The sequence below is a fragment of the Erinaceus europaeus genome, chromosome 3 (genome assembly GCF_950295315.1).
Source record: "Erinaceus europaeus chromosome 3, mEriEur2.1, whole genome shotgun sequence".
Classification (NCBI taxonomy): domain Eukaryota; kingdom Metazoa; phylum Chordata; class Mammalia; order Eulipotyphla; family Erinaceidae; genus Erinaceus; species Erinaceus europaeus.
This window is the reverse complement of record NC_080164.1, coordinates 7,819,834-7,834,758: the sequence shown is the minus strand read 5'-3', so window position 1 is coordinate 7,834,758 and position 14,925 is coordinate 7,819,834.

The following is a 14,925-nucleotide window of genomic DNA, read 5'->3' as shown; positions in this document are numbered from 1 at the left end:
TTTGCACTCTCTTTTCGCTCCACCCTCTCTACGTCACATCCTGTTTTCCACCCTACTACTTCCTTCTTGGCGAGTATAAATACAAATGCTTTTCTGATTAAATATTGGATTGCCTTCTGGCTCCCAGAGTCTCTCTCCTGTGACACTAGCCCTGCAGGAGTTCCTGATCCCTCTCCCACGCAGCAGCCTAGGCTGGCTCCAGTCGAGTTCTCTCCAACCCAGAGAGCACTTGCTCAGGAAGAAGCACCTTCAGGCTATCCCGGCACTTCTCTGTTTCTCTTTCTCTCTGTCTACATGAAAAAGTCAATTCATCTCCCCAGACAATAACTTGGATCCTCCTGCATATCAGATGTCAGGCTCAGGAAAAAACCAAAACCAAAACCAAAAAAACACTAGTATAGTCATGGGCCCTTTGGAATATAACTAAAATAGTCCTACTAACTGTCTATAAAACAGAGATCTCCAAATCTTATTCTGCACTATTCCAGCCTTTAGGTTCATGATTAGTCAACAATGTGGCTTTATACGCTCTTCTTTCAGCCACCAGGATCAAGATGCTACTGTGATGCCAACCAGACTTCCCTGGGCAACCCTACCAATGTGTCCTGGAGCCCCGCTTCCCCAGAGCCCCACCCCACTAGGGAAAGAGAGAGAAAGGCTGGGAGTATGGATCGACTTGTCAATTCCCATGTTCAGCGGGGAAGCAATTACAGAAGCCAGACCTTCCACTTTCTGCATCCCACAATGACCCTCGGTCCATACTCCCAGAGGGATAAAGAATAGGAAAGCTATCAGGGGAGGGGACGGGAGTTCTGGTGGTAGGAACTGTGTGGAGTTGTACCCTTCTTATCCTATGTTTTTTGTCAGTGTTTCCTTTTTATAAATAAAAAAAAGTATGACATATATGACAACATCAAAAAATTATAAAAAAGTTAATTTGAGTGTGGTGAAATCACACATGTGTGACTTGTTTGAATTCAAAGAGGAAACACTCTCAATAAGGCTCTAGTATTGTCCTGTGTGGTATATCTATGGTGTTTCTATATTGCAGAAGTGCAAAGGCTTACGTTATGACATCAAATAAAGACCATTTCTATGTGGGTCATTTCCTCTTTTATACGCCAATTGGTGAATTTTGTGGCAGAAGCTTATGCCTGGTGTGTAACACCATCCATTTTTTACTTGTATGAAAATGTATAACCACACCAGCATGAGTATGGCAGGAAGTCACAGTCATGAACTATAAGGTCTTCAAGGGGGCAATAAATTAATAGTAAGAAAGCTGTTAAACGTTTGTTGAAGATCAACCTCTATGTAGGACATTCACATCGATATATACCCTGTGGTTACGTTAGGCATTTGCCAGATTGTACAAACGAGGAACCCAAGAACCCTTGGTGCAATTGAGGACACCTAGACAGAGATTAGACATGGTGGGCAAGGCTTCTTTTCCCATATCTGCCATTTGAGGGTTGACTGACCTTGAACAAAGTTGCTTATCCTCTTTCATCATGGTGGACTTTTTCCTTTGGATACTGAAGTCCTTTGCAACTCTGACACCCACAGCTCCAGTCTATGCCACTGCCTGCTAGCCTAGTCCACACACAAGCCATTGCTGGCAGTTGCCTTGGTTCGCTTCACACTTATGTGACTGTGGTTTACAAATGTACTCATTCTTTGTGAATGCCAACTGCTCTCTTCGGAATACACCAGAGCCCAATACCCCACCAGAAGTTGGCTCGGAAAATGCTCTAGAGACTGCTCATGGTTGGCTTGGAAACCCACTTTCTGAACTAAGCCAAAGACAGATGCCAATTTACTCTGCTTGGGAGAGAAGGCCTCCTACTGAGCAGGGCACAGGCATCCTGTGCTACTCATTCTTCAGACCAGAGGTAATTACCAACATGCCATTTTTGGTGCCAAGCACAGGCACTGGAGTTTCTAGTCACTGATGTTATGAATGCAACCTTCAGATTATTACACAGAGGGAAGAAAAGCAGCCAATACAGCCCCAAGTTCAGGCTATGCAGCTCACGGTGCAGGGGGTGCCTCATGTTTCTTAGAGGAAGGATAAGGCCTCGACCATATTTAGGGGCATTCTCAGTACTTACAAATATATATATAAAGCAGACTAAGGCTTCTGAAACCTCTGACTTCTCAGCTATCAATACCTGAAGGATTATTTCTTGAAGACTAGTCTGTGAGTTCTGTTTCCTGTTGTATACATTAAGTGCTTAACAATCTCAAAGGCTAGTTTTTATAAAAGACACCTTTGAATGAGATATTGTAGGAGGTCTATACTGACCTTAATTAGCTTTTTTTTTTTTTTTTTTGATATAGAGACAGAGAAGCAGAGAGAGTGAAAGAAACCACTGCACCACGCTCCCTTCAGTGTGCTGGCAGTTGGGCTCAAATCTGGGTCACACACAACTATTTTCTTGGCCAAAGACTATTTATTTACTTACTTTAATTAATTTAAAGAAGTGCAAACTTCTTGGAAGAGTTTTAAATGAATGCCAATCCCATTATCCCTAGGGTTTAGCTTACTGTATAAAATAGGGCAGCTAGCCAGGAGTTCTCACACAACTTTTCTCTCATAACAGACTTTTGGAAAACTTTCTATGGACAATCCAGTCACAACAGCACACACTATCTGAATTTGTGGCATAGCTTCTAAGTGGCAGTTGATTTTCAGGGTGCTTGCAAAGTCGATCTAACAGGATTTATGCGAAAAGCAGCAATAGATAGCCAAGAGTCCTTAGGGTGACCGAATTTGACTACTTTTTCATTTTTGGTTTAGAAAACAAAACACATTCTGCAATAAACAAACGAGGGAGAGGTGTTAAAATTTTAATTGCATAAGCACAGCTTCATGCCCATTATCTATATTCTTTGGTACTTGATTTCCTACTAGAGAAAAGCTCTTCAGGACACCTGAATCTGCTGATGGAGGGACCTTGATGAACTTCTCAATCATTTTCTCATCAATGGAATAAAGAAGGTAATAGTTTGAGTGAATCAGTCTACCCTGAGACAAGACGTTATTCAATCCCACACCTACATATTAGTCAAGACTAAGTTTACTCTGAGTCCTGGTGTATACTTTTAAAACACAGGAATGACATGTGTCAACAACTGCACTGTAAACCATTAACCGCTCAATAAAGTGACGAGGGAGTGAGAAAAGCAGGTACAAACTGCATTGTTTCTGTAATTTACTATCCATTGCTGTCCAAATTTATGGCAGAAGGAACTATTAAGTAGCACATAGAAAGTGTCCAAAAACAAAACATATCCAATCTCTCTATTCCTTATATAAAAGTCTGTAATTTTTTTCAGATATTATTCAGAAATGCTATCCAGATTTCGAAGTGTTCTTTCTTTTTTAAATATAATTTATTTATTTTCTCTTTTGTTGCACTAGTTGTTTTTCTTATTGTTGTTGTTATTGATGTTGTCGTTGTTAGATAGGACAGAGAGAAATGGGGGGGGACAGAGAGGGGGAGAGAAAGACACCTGCAGACCTGCTTCACCGCCTGTGAAGCAACTCCCCTCAGGTGGGGAGCCAGGGGCTCGAACCGGGATTCTTACAAAGGTCATTGCACTTTGTGCCATGTGCGCTTAACCCGCTGAGCTACTGCCTGACTCCCTCGAAGTGTTATGTCTTTTTTTTAAATATTTTATTTATTTTTTCCCTTTTGTTGCCCTTGTTTTATTGTTGTAGTTATTGCTGTTATTGATGTCATCATTGTTGGATAGGACAGAGAGAAATGGAGAGAGGAGGGGAAAACAGAGAGGGGGAAAGATAGATACCTGCAGACCTGCTTCACCACCTGTGAAGTGACCCCCCTGCAGGTGGGGAGCCAGGGGCTCGAACCTGGATCCTTACTCCAGTCCTTGTGCTTTGCGCCACATACGCTTAACCAGCCCGACTCCCCAAAGTGTTATTTCTAACCCTCTTCTTCAACGCTAACCCCAGCTATCAGGCTGCCTTATTTTAATTTTTTATTATTTATTTTCCCTTTTGTTACCCTTGTTTTATTGTTGTTGTAGCTATTGTTGTTGTTGTTGATATCATTGTTGTTGGATAGGACAGAGAGAAATGGAGAGAGGAGGGGAAGATAGAGAGGAGGAGAGAAAGACAGACACCTGCAGACGTGCTTCACTGCCTGTGAAGTGACTCCCTTGCAGTTGGGAAGCCTGGAGCTTGAACCAGGATTTTTATGATGGTCCTTGTCCTTTGCCCCACATGCACTTACCCTGCTGTGCTTAACCGAATCCCCCTGCCTTTATTTCTGAGGTGACAGAAACTCTATGCACCCATCTTAAAAGGAAGGTTTCTCTTCTTCCCCCACCTCAGCTGGACACTTCCCACCAGCTGGAAAGACTTTGTTATCTTTCAAAGAAACGGAAAGCATGGTTGTGCCATTTTAATCTCACTGTGATTCTTCCCCATTTAACCTCCCTCCTGTCAAATTTTCTTTCTCTATTTCTCTGTGGCGACTTTGACTTCCTGTTATCATTTTGGTAATCAAAACAGTCACTTCCAGGCAAGGTTGTTTCATCATACCTGCAGACAATAAAAGCTGAAAGAGGAAATCCCATTCTGTATTATAGAGAGAAACATCTGACCATTCATAGTAGAGTTGAAGCCAGGAGAGAAGGAAAGCTTAGTAATGTGAAAAGATCGTATAGTTTTGATCCAAGTGGCGTTGAACTGAAACCTTTGTTTAACTATTTGATGTTGTGAGACTTTGTAGAGTTTACTTAACTTTTCTGAGAATTTAATTATCCATAGGCCAACAAGGTATAATGTGCTCTCTAGGGGTCTAGTGAGGACAAATGTTATATGCCCCATGTTTTCGTTTTCTTTTTTTCCCCTTCAGGGTTATTGCTGGGCTCGGTGCCTGCACCATGAATCTACCACTCCTGGAGGCCATTTTTCCCCCTTTTTGTTGCCCTTGTTGTTGCCTCATTGTGGTTATTATTATTGCCATTGTGGATGTTGTTCGTTGTTGCATAGGACAGAGAGAAATGGAGAGAGGAGGGGAAGACAGAGAGGAGGAGAGAAAGATAGACACCTGCAGACCTGCTTCACCGCCTGTGAAGTGACTCCCCTGCAGGTGGGGAGTCGGGGGCTCAAACCGGGATCGTTACGCCGGTCCCTGCACGTTGTGCCACATGCGCTTAACCCACTGCGCCACCGCCCGACCCCACCCCATTCTTCTTTAATGCCGGTGCTGTGTAGACACAATGTAGCTATGGGTGTGGAATTATTATTGGAGATGTTGTTGGTAATGGTAAAGGGGGTGAACACAGGATTTGTGAAGGGGAGGTGGCAGCATTTGTGGTATAAGTGAAGGGATGACTGATCGTGGCGTTGATGACACTGATGATGATAATAGTGATGTGGATGGAGGTGTGGTGGTGGTAAAGGCGTGATGGTGATTGGAATAGTAGTTTTAGCTGTGCTGTAAAAGTCTCAAAATCACTTACGCAGGAACTCGAAACATTGAGGAATTCCTTAAAACAGCCTTCAACAGGCATGTATCTTGGGGAAAAAAAAGTTTTTTTTTTATATTAATAAAATGTTGACTGGAGACAAAAATAAATCATGAGGGAAAGGGAAGAAAGAGGGGGACACCAGCAGCACTGTTACAGTGTACATGTACATGGAGCTTTCCTCCTGCAGGTGGTAACTGAGGGCTTGGACCTGTGTACATGGTTACATCTATGCTCAGCCAGGTACACCACCATCTGACTCCCTATTAACTTTTTAGGCAAGAAATTCTTGAACAGTAGTGCAAAGTCAATATACAAACTGAAAAGCACAAGTAATCTTGGATACATGAGATTTAAGCGTCTACATTGTCATATGACACCAGGAAATGTTTTTCAAGAAAGTTTAATAATCTGTCTTGGATGCCAAATTCCCATCCCTTGATGATATTATGGATACTTGGCAAGGGGCTAGCGAGGTATAACATACATCAACACACACAGGCACACACACACACACACAGGCACACACACACACACACGCACATTTTTGTTTAATAGTTTTTGGAATGGAGTATTAGTATTCTCATTTTAAGAACAAGAAAACTCAGAGAAGGCATGAGGGACTGTATCTTTGTAGCATTCAGAGTGAATCAGAACTTGGACTAATCTGAGATGTTTTAATACAGCAGTCATCTGATTGTATCTCTTACCCTTTACAAAAGGCAATTTCCTCACCCTTAGTGAAAATGCTAGCAAGTTTACTGCAATTTCTATGAGGAATAAGGAAGTTATGTTTTTTGAACTATAGTGATGCTAATTTCATATAAACATTCTAGCACACTGTAAATCATATGGAAACTGTTCAACAAAATACTTCCTTTTAATTAAATCATTTTTTTTCATTTTTCATCCCTTTATGACTGTATCTAAACAATTCAGTCAGAAAGTACAAGTCAAGGTAAGTCTTAGTCTGTGTTAAACCTTCAAGAATGTTATCAGTTGGATATTATGAGTTTCAGGGAATAAGAAACCTCACCCAAATTTACTAAAGGAATTTATTGTGCATGTCAAGTCCACCTTTGAGCATGGCTGAACTATAGGATTGGTTGAAGACTTATCGTCTTCTTTTTGTTGTTATTGGGGCTTCCCTGATCTGGGTTTACTTCTGCTGATAGAAGCAGACAGAGGCAGAGGCAGAAAGGGAGAGGGATAAAGGAATGACACCATAGCGCTGAAACTTCCCTTAATTTCGTAGGGCTTGCGGGGGATCCTAGGCTGTGTTCATGACAAAGTGGAAACCTTTCCAGGTGAGCCATCTTTCCAACCCCCCCCCCCATGAATCACATCCATGATCATTCAGCACTACTTCCCGTGAATTGGTTCCTTTCTTGGTTAAACTCTCATCAGAAACATTTTCCTCCTAGTCATCAGAAGTCCAGGGGCTGACTTCTAGACAGAACTATGCTTTCTGAAGTTCAGCACATGGAACCCAGACCACAGTGTCAGGCCAAAGGATCCTTGAACCATCTTTCCTGGAGTCTCAGGCCAAGATTAGAACATTGAGAGCCCTTCTCTGAGACCCAGGGGGAAATGCAGACTCATTCTTTCCTGAGGGGACAAGCCAGTTGTTGGGCTGAAGCTGAAATGTATGTATACTATGCATCTGCCCTAAGAGAGAGGACAGTGGAGAGGGTTGGAATAACCCAAGTGTGACAGGGCCTGAGTCATTCTGGACCAGGGACTCCCACTTGGTAGTCCTGAGTCAAACCTAAACCCATTGACTTGGTCTGTTCCACCCTGACTCTTCCACCGCCATTCAGTCCAGTCAATCTGGGCTCTTCTGAGTTCAAATCCAAAGGGACTCAGGAGTTCTGAGCACTGACAGTGATGTGAGCGAAGGTGGAGTATGGTTCATGAACAGACTTAGGATGCCTGGGCAGTTCTCCTGATTCCCTGTAATGGTCGAAGTGTGTGGCCTGGTCATCTGTGTATGCCTATGCTGGGATCTACATATGCTACTGGCTTCTGTGTCAGAGTGCCTTCTCTCTGCAAAAAGAGAACCCACTTGACTTTGCTGTAAACAGTGGTTGGCCAGACAGCAGCAGTCCTTAAAGAATTTACCACCACCCCCCACCTTATGTAGCCAGGTTGTCCACATATATTACTATGGACAAGGTCCAGGTCCCCACCTGCCAGTGAGAAGCTTCTTCATGAGCAGTGAAGCAGTGCTGTAGGTGTCTCTCTTTCTCCTTCTGTCTCTATTTCCCCTTCTACTCTCAATTTCTCTCTTCCTTTCCTATCAAATGAAAAATTAAAAATATTTTTTAAATGTTCAGTAGGTCTGAGTACATATTCTGTGGTCACGGCTAGGAACATTCCAGGATGCACTGATTTCAGGACCTATCTTCCTTGAGTAGTAGGTAGAGTATTTTGTCCAACCTCCCTTGAGAGAATGGAACATTCCCTACCATTGTTGTTCCACAATGAGGGAAAGGTGCTATGGAGGCCCACAAAGGGGTCCATTATGTTGTTACTATTGTTCCAGTGATGGTGGTGAGAGGGATCTGTTAGAGGTCTAGACCCATAGCTCCCAGATCAAATCAATGGGGTTTACAATATTTATATACTTTCCCCATGTTTTGGAGATACTCTCTTTTCCCTGATACAGCTTTCTAGTCCTTTTTTTTTTTTTTTTCAACTATGACAACATCTCCTCAGACAATAACCTGGGTCCATCTGCATGTTAGATGTCAGGCACAGGCAAAAGCTGGTAAAATCATGGACCCCATGGAATATACCTAATATAGACCTACTAGCTTTTGCCAAAACAGAGACCCCAAAATCTTCATCAACAATATTCTTGCCTTTGGGTTCATGATTATTTAATAGTTTGTTCTGCTTTATATCTTAACTCCTTTTCAGCTACCAGGTTCCAGATGCTACCATGGTGCCAACATGATTTCCCTGGGCAGAGGACCCCACCATGTGTCTTGGAGCCCACCTCCCCAGATCCCTGACCCACTAGGGAAAGAGAGAGACAGTCTGGGAGTATAGATTGACCTGCCAATGCCCATGTTCAGTGGAGAAGCAATTACAGAAGCCAGACATTCCACCTTCTGCACCCTATAATGACCCTGGGTCCATATTTCCAGAGGGACAAAGAATAAGAAGGCTATCAAGAGAGGGGATTGGATATGGAGTTATGTGGGTGGGCATTGTGTGGAAATGTACCCCTCTTATCCTATAGTCTTGTCAATTTTTATATTTTATAAATAAAAATTAAGAAATAATTATAAAAAATGGAAAAAACAATACTAAAATTGAAAACCTTAATATCTATATATCACTTTATATATATATATATACATATACCACATTTTTGGGTATATATATATATATACATATATATATATCATATTTATGGGCAAAGTTCTGTGCTAAAGGCTATTGGGAAATTTAGAACATCAAACACAACTAGGTTAGAGAGATAACTCACAAGATATGATACATACTTTGCTATTCTTCTGACCTAGGTTGAAACATTGCTACCACATGGGAAAGTTACTAGCACTGGGAAAAGTAAAGTACTATAGTAGCATCATTCCCTCTCTCTCCCTTTCTGTCTGTTTGAATGAACAAAATTGGTTTGGTAGTGGCAAAATCTGTAAGCTCCATGTTTTGCAAATAAATAAATAAACAAAATTAGAAAAAACAAGTTCTTTAATTTAGGGCAGGAATGATGAGCCTGGGTGACACACTTTTCTGGGAGAGAACTCTTGCTGGAGTGGAAAGCCTGTCCAAATTTAGGACTCTATGTAGAGGTGTGATATCACCATTCTGTGATCCCTGATCTGGAGGCCTGAGACAAGGGGGCTGTGGCCAGCGATACCTGCTGGTTTCTGATCTCCTCACTTAGACTTGGGAGCCCACAGGGGAAACAGGAGCTAGAAGGGGCAGAAGGAGCCATTCCACTTGGGCCATCCTTGTTTTAGAAAAGGGGGGGGGGCAGCTAAGGTGAAACAACTCAACTACTAATGAGAAGTGCACACAGAAGAGATGGGAAGTCTCCAGGTCTTTAATAGGAGGTGAAAAGACAGAGTGAGATATTTAGAAGGTCCTCTCTTGCTACACTCCAGCTTGCTCTGTAGGGTCTTAAACTCAGCTTGCAGTCAGTTCTTGGTGTGGTGTTAGCCTGGGAGATACACAAATTTGCAGTGGTAAATTCAGTGATAAAGAGATTCCAGTCTGTCACCCCAACCTGTACAGAGTATATGCCAATCTCAGGAAAATTGTAGCGATCCCTTCCATGCCTACCACTTTTTTTTAGAGTGAAAAAGTATGTTTTTTATTTCTTTTAATTTATTGATAAAATAAATTAATTTATGTTAAATTAATTAAATTATTAAATTTATTTATAAAATAAAATTGGAATTTAACTAACCTATGCCTACTAGCTATCTACAAAATAGAGGACCCCCCAACTCTTCATCTGCACTATGCCAACCTTTAGGTCCATGACTGGTCAACAACTTGTTTGGCTTTGTATGTTAACTCTCTTGTCAACCACCAGGTTCCAGATGCTAGCATGATGCCAACCAGACTTCCCTGGACAGACAACCCCACCAATGTGTCCTGGAACTTTGATTCCCCATAGCCCTTCCCCACTAGGGAAAGAGAGAGACAGGCTGGGAGTATGGATAGACCTGTCAATGCCCATGTTCAGTGGGGAAGCAATTACAGAAGCCAGACCTTCCACCTTCTGCACCCCACAATGACCTTAGGTCCATACTTCCAGAGGGTTAAAGAATAGGAAAGCTATCAGGGGAGGGGATGGGGTATGGAGTTCTGGTGGTGGGAATTGTACAAAGCTGTACCCATCTAGTCCTATGGTTTTGTCAATGTTTCCTTTTTATAAATAAAAAATAAAAATAAAATAAAACAAAATAAAAATATCAACAAAACCATAGGGTAAGAGGGGTAAAATTCCACATATTTCCCACCACCAGAGTTCCATATTCCATCATCTCTATTGGAAGCTTCTCTACTCTCTATCCCTCTGGGAGTATGGACCCAGAATCATTATGGGGTGCAAAAGGTGGAAGGTCTGGCTTCTGTAAATGCTTCTCTTCTGAACATGGGCATTGTAAAGTTGATCCATACCCCTAGCTGATTCTGTCTTTCCCTAGTGGGACAGGGCTTTGGAGAGGTGGGGTTCCAGGGTACATTGGTGAGGTCATCTGCCCAGTGAAGTCAGATTGATATCATGATAGTATCTGCAACTTGGTGGATTTAAAAGTTTTAAGATTTTGATGGAATTTTATCTTTCCAGTGCTGACAGACTTTTAGAGGTACTTTTTTTTTTTCAGGTTAACACCATGGAATCAGACAAGGAGTCTTATTTACTGAATATACTCAATAAATGATAAATGCACAATTACTTAAATGGATTTACATGAGGAACTGTCAAGTCAATCTGGTGGTGCTTACAGATTAAACGGCAACCTTAAGTTGAATTCAGAAACTCCTGCCTGTCATGAGGTTGACTCAGGCACTAGTGGTGGGGGCACATGTGGCATACTCTCTCTTCACTAATGTGCTTAGTGTAAACCTCAGAAAGGGAACTGGAAGTTACAGCAGGACTCTACTCATCCTTTTCTCACACTGTGGTCAGTTACCTTCCACAGTCCTCATGATATGTTCCACTTGATTTGGTTGAGCAGGTACAAGCAACACTACAACCAATCATACAGTCCTGGTGATGGGTCTTTATGATATCCAGAACCACCTTGGATTTTGTATTACATGTGGCACCCATCAGGCTAGTGAGGGGAGAGCTCTCATTTTCTATTGGACAGAGATCCATGACATTCACAGAACATTCCTACCGCAGTTGTGATCAGCTATGTAGTACTGCCATCAGTATTACTGACCAATCCTATTCACTGACTGATGGATGAGAAGGAGATGGCCTGACCATTATTTAAGTGGGGAATCTCCCAGTGAATTTAGACCAAGTTTTTAGCCATAGGGTGAATTAAGATGGTGCCAAGAACTGAGCAGAGACACATTGCCCAAAGTCTTCCCAACCCCCACACCCGCCAGCTTCTTAGAAAGCAAAATGGCTACTCCATCCATCAACATAAATGGCCCGCCTGAACTGCTGGTGTGTTCTGTCTGCACGATATTTTATTCAACTACTCATTCATTACACACGTCCTGAAAGCAAATAATGTTAATGTAAATAATTTGAGAAGCATTGTTCCATCTGTTGAAAATGTGCAGTAGTTGCTTCGCCCCTTGTCTAAACTGGGACAGCTACTTTCAGGCAAGTTTGGGAGGTAAATGAACTGTCTGGATGCTTTTCTTGGCAGACTCTCTTATTAGTGGGAGGTGGCAGGAACGAGAACATGAGGAAGACAGAGAGTGTTTACTTAAAGTCGTGGCCAAATGGCGAGGGAGAGTTAAGATAAATCATAAGCTGTCAATGATGACAACTTCAGACTGCTACTAGTTCACTCCTGTTTATGGGGTTTCAAATGCCACGTTTAGAAAACGAAGGGGTTTAGCAAAGTGTTACTGGGAGATCTTGTTGGTCACCCAGGATGGGAATGTTAAGAGCACACAGATTTTATACAGTCATTGTGGGTACCATACACTCATGTTTTCCTTTCAGACCTGGATCATGAGGGAAAGGGGGTAGTGTGGGTAGGAGATAGCTCACCTGGTAGCTTGCACACCTTGCCACAAGCAAAACCAATGGAGAAAGTTCCATTTATAGTAGTATCCTATCTATCTATCTATCTATCTATCTATCTATCTATCTATCTATCATCATCATCTATCTACCTATCAACCTATCATCTATTATCTATCTAATCATCTAGCATGTAGCATCTATCTATCCTAAATTAACAGAATGATAAATAATCCTAAAACCATGAATCTGCCAAGGCTCACTACCCTTTTGCCACATGATAAACCAAAATAGAATGTGATTGTGTTGGGTTCTTTGCTTCCTTGCTTGCTTTTTCTGTTATCCTAGTTAGCAGTGACTTCTGAATCTCAGCTTTGAGATGAATTCCCATGAAAAAGAAAAATAAAGACGCGTTTGAGATTAGCCAATGTACTCAACTACTTACCCATACCCCTTGCTGAATGGCTTAGCTTTTACAAGTTTTCAGTATTTATTTTACTGAGTTGCATTGAATGTCTCTGTCCTAACACTCTCCAATATCAAGACTGAATGTAGCAGTGGCAAGTTGCAGAAAAATGAATGCATTTTGTTCTTGAGTCCAAGGGCTATTAAGAGTTATAAAGAGCCCCTTTGTGTTTTCTGCATCCCTTCTCTGTTCATGTCTCTGTTATGAAGGGCCAGACAATGTCTAGATACAATGGCAAGTGTGACAGTCCATTATCAGAGGGATGGTGTAACCGGAAAGAATTGCCATACGAACAAATCACAGAGAAAATTGTCCAACACACAATAATAGATGTTTATGTAAATTATTTAGATGGGTGAAGTCAGGTGACATTCAGTTCTCTGAGGAAGTTGTGGAAGATGGTGCTTAAGCCAGGTCTTTGTCTTTGGGTGGGAGTTTTCTTCTTGAATAAGTGAGACCAGATTTCTCCAAGCAGGGAAGGCAGTAGTGACGACAAACAGAGTATGTCCTGGTTGGAGAATAGCTTAGCATCTCTGTGTGATTGTTGCATGATGTATAAGGATTGGTGGTAGAAGGTGTGATTTTGTAAGTGTGGGAATAGTTGATATTTGGAAAATCAGAGCAAGCATGGAAAACAACACTTCATTCTTTCATCTGTGTTTTAGCACATTTTATTTTGAATTGTTTGAAAGAGGCAAAACTACCCATAATTGGTTATTTATTTTCTTTCTTTCTTCTGCTTGATATATCTGCTCTGTTTGGGTCTTGATGGAATTGCAGTTCAAGATTTCTTCTTCCCCCTCTTATTTGCTCATATTCCTTAATTAATTAAAGTAGGTGACATTTCCTAACAGTGTGACTGCAAATATACCAGGTAAGCCAGGCCTCCTGACCTTTCCCTCTCTGCAATCTCTATTCTCTGATGCAGCCAAGAAAATTTATGAATCTGTAGTTCACCTGTTTTTTTTTATAGTGATAAAAGTGAGTACTACACTCTTAAGTTCTTTTTATGTTTAACAGAAATGTATTTCCCAAAAAGAGAACAAAACTATAGTAATATTATTTGTATATTTGTATAGTGTGTACTTGTGTGAATGAGGGTGTAATTTTTGACATTATGCATATATCCACTTATATATGAATATTTAGAGGTGAACTAACTTACTCAATTATACATAAATCAGGAAATTTTTATTTCCTCAAGACCTCTTAATGAGGTCAGTAACACTTCCCTCAATAGGAAAAATATTTTTTAACATTTACTCCAGAATATATGTATGTACTCTCCACTGCCTTAAACTGAATCCCTATTTCCACTCAGGGACCTGATTATTTGAGATGAGTAAGCATCTGAATAAAGGTGGTTATCAATAGGAAAAAGAATGTTTTCTTTGAAAAGATTTAGAAGTTCTCAACATGAAGAAGCTTCTGTTCTTGATAGTATTGAGACAGTTTTTAGAGAATCTGCATAGGGCCTGGTGAACAATGTTGACTTTGTGTCTCTTATATATAGAAAATATAACTCAGTTGCAGTGAGTACCCCCCTAACACTTCCTCTCCACTATTCCAAGCTTTGGGTCCATGATTGCTCAACAATTTGTTTGGCTTCACATGTTAACTCTCTTTTCAGTCACCAGGTTCCAGATGTCATCAGGATGCTGGCCAGGCTTCCCTAGACTGAAGACCCCAGCAATGTGTCCTGGAGCTCCGCTTCCCCAGAGTCACACCCTACTAGGGAAAGAGAGAGGCAGATTGGGAGTATGGAATGACCAGTCAATGCCCATGTTCAGCGGCGAAGCAATTACAGAAGCCAGATCTTCTACCTTCTGCAACCGACAATGACCCTGGGTCCATGCTCCCAGAGAGATAGAGAATGGGAAAGCTGTCAGGGGAGGGGGTGGGATATGGAGATTGGGTGGTGGGAATTGTGTGGAATTGTACCCCTCCTACCCTATGGTTTTGTTAATCCTTTCTTAAATAAAAATTTTTTAAAAATTTTTAAAAAAAGAAAATATCATTCAGTGTCCAATCTGGATATTTTCACTAAGGCCCAACTGCAATGACTAATGAGAAAATCTGCTATAATAATTCTCAAAAGCTATTCTAGTCAACAGTGCAATGCAAATGTGTGTGTGTGTGTGTGTGTGTGTGTGTGTGTGTGTGTGTGTGTGTGTGTGTGTATGTGTATGTGTATTTCAGGTACTTTTATGCGACAATGGTACAATTTCTTTTTTTTACATTTTTAAATTTTATTAGTGATTTA